The 7,131-nt window shown below is 33.3% G+C and overlaps 1 pseudogene; it reads right to left on the bottom strand.

The window, feature by feature from the left end:
• Positions 1–1,060: 1,060 nt before the first annotated feature.
• Positions 1,061–5,197, bottom strand: LOC111388491 (annotated as a pseudogene).
• Between the last annotated feature and the right edge of the window lie 1,934 nt (positions 5,198–7,131).

The raw sequence follows: 7,131 nt of genomic DNA, 5'->3' as shown, positions 1-7,131 counted from the left end.
TTTCCATAATTAATTATTTTAATTTTCTTAAAATGTATCTTATTTGTTTCATATATTTAATTACTAAACTTATTTAATTAATAAACATATATTTATTATTTATTTCGTATATTTAATTACTAAGCATATATTTAAGTCAAAACAAAAAATTAAAATTCTATTTAATCTATTTTTAAATATTTCGTTCATTATCTTAACATATTATTTATTTCATATTTAATTACATTTTTTTACATAAAAATTAAAATAAATTCATGAAAAAAAAATATGAACCATTGTCGGGTTCGGATCGGCCAAATGGTCCGGAACGGATTGGTCCGTTACAGACCATTTCGTGGTCCGTTACGGACCGGGCGGCTTGGAGCTCGTCGGAAGACTCCATTTCCGGCGAGCTCCGTCTCATTTTTTCAGTTTTTCCAACATTTCAACCTCAAATTCAATCTTTTATTCCATTTTAACCATAAAAAATTGAATTTAACTCATTCAAATCCTAAACACTCAAACTTATACATTTTCAAAGAAATTATTTATAGAGAACATGTCTAACTTTCCAGAAAATAGCGTTTCTCTGACTGATCGTGGTGTGTCCGAAGAGGTCGAAGTCGGACAGGTCCGAGTCGTCAGTAGGCGGCGGATCCGGACTCCTTTTTTTCTTTTTTTTTCCTCCTCTCTTTTCTGTCTATTTCTCTTCTCTTGGTTTGCAAATGAGGGGGGGATTTTCGAACATAACAATTTTGTTTCCATTTCTTTTTTTTTTATTACAAAAATTTTGGTCAAAGGCTTTTGTGGAAAAGTGGGTGCGTGGGGCAGCCATTAGCCACCATTTCCTCCTTGTGTATATTGTATTTTGGGTTTGGGGAATTGGGCTCTAGTCTTTTTTTTACTTGGGCGGGCTGGAAATTTGGAACGGGTCTAGGAACAAAAAAAATAATAATAATAATTTCACGGAGTGGGTTCGGGGCGAGACACGAGACATGGGCGACCATTTACGCTCCGCCCTGCCAACTGTCGAGGCCGGTTTTTTTGCCTCATTTGGGGCAGGGCGGGTAAATTGTCATCCCTATGTTAAATCACATATTTGAACTTCTGAGTTGTTTAGGCCAACAGCAATGTGTTGTCCATCGAGAGTCCATTTGACACTGGTAACAGAGCCATTTTCTTCATCAATTGTGACAAGTTCTGATGTAGCACCATTAGAACATTGCTACTGCCCCAATCTAATAGGTTCAAATAGTAATCATCCACAATATCATCAGCATCTAAAGTCCTCTTGGAAGTCTGTACGAATATACGAATTGAATTGAGTTGATTTATATTTTTTAAGGAAATATTCATGGTAAAAAACTCTCCCATCCAATTGGATAAAATTCCATGAAACAATATAAACAAGTTTAACATGGGGAATATGCCGAGAGGGTTTTAAGGGTTTGGCATCATGAGGAGCCGATGCAAACTCATTCGAAATTGTCTCTTTGCGGGTAGGGGTGACAAACGGGCCGAGAAGGAGAGCAGCTCGGCTCCTGATAGCGGAGCTCGTAAAAAAAAAGAGACTGAGCTGAGCAGACCGGCTCGTTTGGCAAGTCGAGTCTGTCTTGAACAGTGACCAATACGGTCGATTTTTTAAACGTCACCAAAATTATTTTGTTTTTTTTTTCCTTCTCTTCCTTTCCTTCTATAAATAGGTATACAATTGGCCCAACATTTTTCATCAACTCTCTCAACTCTCAAGTCTCATTATCTCAAGATTCTCAACACTGTTTCTCTCAATCTCTATTGTGTTTTCAAGTCTCAATTGGTTTGTCTCAACTCTCAATTATTCTACAATTATACAATATGGTCATATTATATAAATTCATTTTTACAATTCAATCATCTTCAATTTCAATTCTTTTTTACAATTCAATCATCTTTCTATATCATCTATTAATCTATATTGTATCTTCACACTTAACAAACTGAAATGGATCCTTGTTCGGTGTCGGAGGCGAATCACCTACGACGCCGCAAAGTCAATATCAGAGTCAATTCTTCGGTCTAAATGATTTACCAATTCCTGAAGATATTCCACATTTGGATTTGGGGGTGGACCTAGCAATAATCCAATTGACTTGGATGGCAACGATGTTCCCGAAGACAAGAGGAAGAGGAACCCGAATTAAAAATTCTCGATGCTAGAGGGAAGCGAAAGGGAAAAAAAGGCAAAATGCTAGGTTCACTTTAAATAAATTTCGACGGGTCGTGTTGTTGATGGAGTCCCAGAGTCCAAAATAGTATATAAATACTATTAACAATGATTGGCATGGCATAAAGGCATTGGTGCCACCTACCTCAACCGTCACTACAAAGTGTGTGCGACCAAACATGAACTTCTTTAAGCCGGTCAAACACAATTGCAATTTGGTAGTCCAGGCGCCGGTATTACCACTTTGCCCTTCTCTACTTGGATATATTCAGAGGAGAATGCTCGAGCAGGAATGGTGAAACTTATTGCTGGTGCTGAGTTGGCTCTTGCAATAGCGGACAACCAACATTTTGTCTCATACGTGAAAACTGCACACTACATCGACCTACTTTGGTGTATCCATAAAAAAATTATTACTTTTAAAATTATTGAATTCCTACATAACGCTAATAATATATAAAATGCAATTATGACTATTATTAAAGAATATCGTCGTGAAAGTAAAATTCGTTCTTTTATGTTCGATAATGCTAATGTTAATAAAGTAAATTATGTAGGGTATTACAGCCTGATTTCGGTGGTTATTTGTTGTATATTCGTTGTGCATGTCATATTTTAAATTTAATTGTGCAAGATGGTTTATGTCGAATTTGGGATGATGAATTCTAAAATATTTGTTAGTGACGTAGGTCATAGATGGAATTCCACTTACTTATTGTTAAAGTCATGTGAATGTTTTGAACATTTAATAACTGAGTTTTACAACAATAGACATATTAGACACGATGATGACATTATTCTGAACGAATCTGATTGGCTTTTAGCTTTAAAAGTTAAAAAAAAAAATTGACAAGTTTTTATGATAGTACAAATATTTAATCTAGAGTTAACTATCCCACTAACTGTATGTGCTAAAACGCCTTTATATAATTGCAAGGACTTTTCATAGATACAAAAATGATCCTAATTTTAGTGCAATTATATACTTTTTGGAATTGAAGTTTAGAAAATACTGAGAAGATTTACCTATATTATTTGATTTAGTATGCATAATGAACTTCCGATATAATTTATTTGGAATTAAATATAGAATTGATCAAATTTCTAAAGCTTTAACCTTTGGTACACCTATCACATATTGAAATTTAGAACAAATTTTAAGTGAAATGTATGAATTATATGCTGAACGAATGGGTACAAATATTAGTCGAGTACCCTCTGCGCCTACTCCTTCTGTTGAACCTGAAGAAGACGATGCTGAAATATATAATTTATTTCAAGGTATAAATACGTATAGGTATGATTCAAATGCAATAGGTCAATAGGTTCATCTTCATTTGTAATACTTTGTCTGCTGCATCTCCATCAGCTCAAACATCGGACAAAAGTGCAAATACTTTGCTTGTTGAATTAATTGATTACTTTAATCATAATATGCCAACTAATAAAACAATTAAAAAGTTCTGAAAATGTTATTGAATTTTGGCGGAGGTACAAACGAAGATGACCAGTAGTTTTCGCAATTGCAAAAGATTTACTGACACCTCTGGTTAGCACTATAACTTCGAAATCTGCTTTTAGTGCAGGTAAGAGGGGAGCTGACTGAAAAAGATATTTTATAAGGATTAATATATGTGAAGAATTGGCAGGATGCTCATTTCCGAATACAAGATAAATATGTCGAAATTATATGTCGTCAAGTAAGTGATATTTATTTATACCAGTTTAATCACAATTTGTTATTTTATAATACTGTTTTTAATTATCTTTAAAAAATTGTACACGTTACAAGTCTTTCGTATACAATTTTTAATTCTGCCTGTTCAAAATTTAAGTAGTCGATCCCAAACCCAGATAAATGATTAGGGTTTATATTTTATCTATTTTATAAAGAAAAAGTAATCAAATTTTTTTGCTCGGTTTATTTATATTTTGTTAAAAAAAAAAACCATAAGTTTTGCTTTATCTATTTTCAGCAAAAAAATAAAAATAGAAAAAAGGCGAGCTTGGCTCGTTTGTAACGAGTTTGTTGGTAAAAGGCCAGCTCGCCCATTGCCATCCCCATTTGCGCGTAGGCGATTTGTTCTTGAAAGCAAGAATCTTGGTCCTATTCATATTCTAGGCTTCAGCAAGCTATTTTCTGTACGCCTCTCTGGATGGAGATACTAGCGTAGGATTTTCCTTACGTTTCCTTGCTTTTGCAAGCATGTAACGCACGTAGTCCAAATTCATCGTTGATCTGTTCGATATGAACTAGTCCAACTGCACAAAACAAAAGCATCGTATTTCTTAGATACACAGTTATGTTCTTCTAAAATTAACATAAATTAAACAAATTCTAAAATCCAATTTAAAACACAGAAAAACATGATTTCAGATGTCAAGGTCAATTTTAACTTATCGGAATACCTCAAAACCCTGTTTATGAATCATATTCGAAACACTATTGTAAAGCAAATAAAAATTACCTATTTGTTGAAAAATTGAAAAACGTATAGCATAATTGCAGATGAGATAGCGTGGAACTTGGGATCAGAATTGGAAAAATATATACTCGATTTTACGATAATTATTTTCTTTCCTCTTATCAAATATAGACAATTTCAAAACAATCTTATCAAAAACCCACATTGTAAAACAAATAAAATCCACCCAATTTGTATAATTAAATCGAAAATCATTGAGTGCAATTGACGGAAGTGTGATCTTGGAAAACATGACCAATTTTAAATTAAATTTTATTTCTTTTTCTCCCGATTCCAATAAGTTTCTTCTTAACGTAGATATATCTGTCCTATACTAGAATATTAAACACAGTAAAGCAACCACATACATTCTCTCTCGCGAACTCCGTCTTTGAAGGAATGGTTCCTGAAGCGGGCTTTGCGATTGAGTCTTGTTCGAAGATGCAGATGAATGAACGCTTCGAGTTTTCATTAACGTTAGCACAAAAATAAATACACAAACAACAAAAGATATATAAACTAAAAGAGAGAGAACGAGAACGAGAACGAGAACGAGAAATAGAATTCCCTGCAAACAATTAAACAAAAAAATAAGCCTGCAAAAAGCGTTTGATTTAACAACCAAAATCAGAATTAAAACGAATAATAACCAAGAAATTGAATTCAATATTAGAAAGAGAGAGCCAAAGCGGATTCGGATTGCTGGTTGCGAGTGCGACCTGAGAGTGTCCTGTGTAATGATAGCGAGAGATTGATTCAGTTGAAATAATGGGTTTGTGGGGGAATTTTTGATTGATGCAAACGGCCAATGTATTTGGGATGGAGGATTATGATTAACGGCTATATATTCAGAGAGAGCTGTTGAGATTTGATCGGACGGAATTGCCCCTGAGGAAATTCTTTTGTTTAGGTTCGGTTTCTATGATTCCCATCCTGCCTTATTTACCATAAACGATAAAAAGCCTTATTTTACTGGTTTTTTTTATTTAAAAAAGGATTCTCTCAATAACATTGATGGTTTTGTAAAATTGTTCTTAATAGCAGACGATCTAATTCTTAGATAATTATCTTTATGAATAAAAGGATTGGTAGAATTGCAAACTTCCAAATTTAGTTTTGAGTCATTATGACGAAATTCGAAAATACTTTAATTTTTAGCTTAAGAAATTTAAAAGTATGATTTTACTCATTTTTATATACAATATGCTAGTATTTGACATGTGTAATGTGGTGTATTTATAATTGAGTATTCACGGTTGCATTTGTTATTCAATATAAATTCTTTATAATTTTTCGTATCTTTCTAGATTTAAGAGCGTGAGTATTATCAAGCTATTGATAATTGCCAACATTTGTAAAATACAGATGCATCGTAATTAAAACTTGTATATAATAGCATTACATTGTGGCAAGAGAAAACTCGAAAATATTATGCAAACAAGGACTGATTTACTAACTATACATTATCTTCTTATTACATTCTCATACAAATTCTTTTTGTTCTATTGATGATAAAACTCTCCATGGAATCTTCAAACTTCAATCACTTTCTTGTACCCAACTGACAAAATTTCCCTGTTCAACTGTAAGTTCAACATCAAGCTTTGCTACGTTTTTCATATAGCATCCCAAGATTTTCTTAGTTAAAGAAAAACAGAAAGATTCCACAAGCAAGAAAAGAAACAAACGTCAATTGCAAGGAAAAAAACTAAACATAAATCTAAATGGATTTTAAGAAAGATGAATAGCATTAATTCAAACAGGTCAATGGACAATGAAAAGAAATCAATGTGGCGATGAATTACATAAACCAGTACAAAACAAGCCATCTGCTAAAGGAATAAAAATTTGTCTTTTTAACCTATTTTTCTTCAACCCCTCGTTCTATTGTACACTACCATGCAACTTTTATAATACACTATGAGATATACATGCATACGTATATATTCATATAAACTCTTCCTTTTTACTTTTTAGGATAGAATTTGAAAAATCCTGTCTTATTTTCTTTTGATATATCTGGTCTATTTAAATGAATTTTTTGAGCATTTCCCATTCAGTGCAGGGATAAATTTCTCAATGAATTTGAACTTTAATTATTCCCTTCGCCGACTAGACCACACATTCTATGATTTTTCGATTCGTAAACTATTGTAATAGTTTGACTTTACTTCATTTAGGAATTACAATTTCAAAGTCAAGATCGATAAGTATTCAGACAATTATCCCTATGGTAAAAACCCAAGAAAGGATCGTTTTTTATTTTTATGGCTTTCGAGGTGTATTACAATGCAGAGCTCCACGGCCCAGCCGAAGAGAATCCTGGAATCGCTCGGCAAAGAAATGGGGTACCGGCATTTAGGCCCAATTACTTCTTGCCGCGCGCTGTGGATTCCCTTTGGAACATGATCCCCGCTTGAAGACCATGTGGATTTCCAGTGTTTACTTTATCTCTGTGTTCTTTATATAAAGCAACTAAAAGAG

This window comes from Olea europaea, unplaced genomic scaffold (assembly GCF_002742605.1).
Source record: "Olea europaea var. sylvestris unplaced genomic scaffold, O_europaea_v1 scaffold500, whole genome shotgun sequence".
NCBI lineage: Eukaryota > Viridiplantae > Streptophyta > Magnoliopsida > Lamiales > Oleaceae > Olea > Olea europaea.
This window is presented reverse-complemented; position numbering and strand designations above follow the sequence as displayed.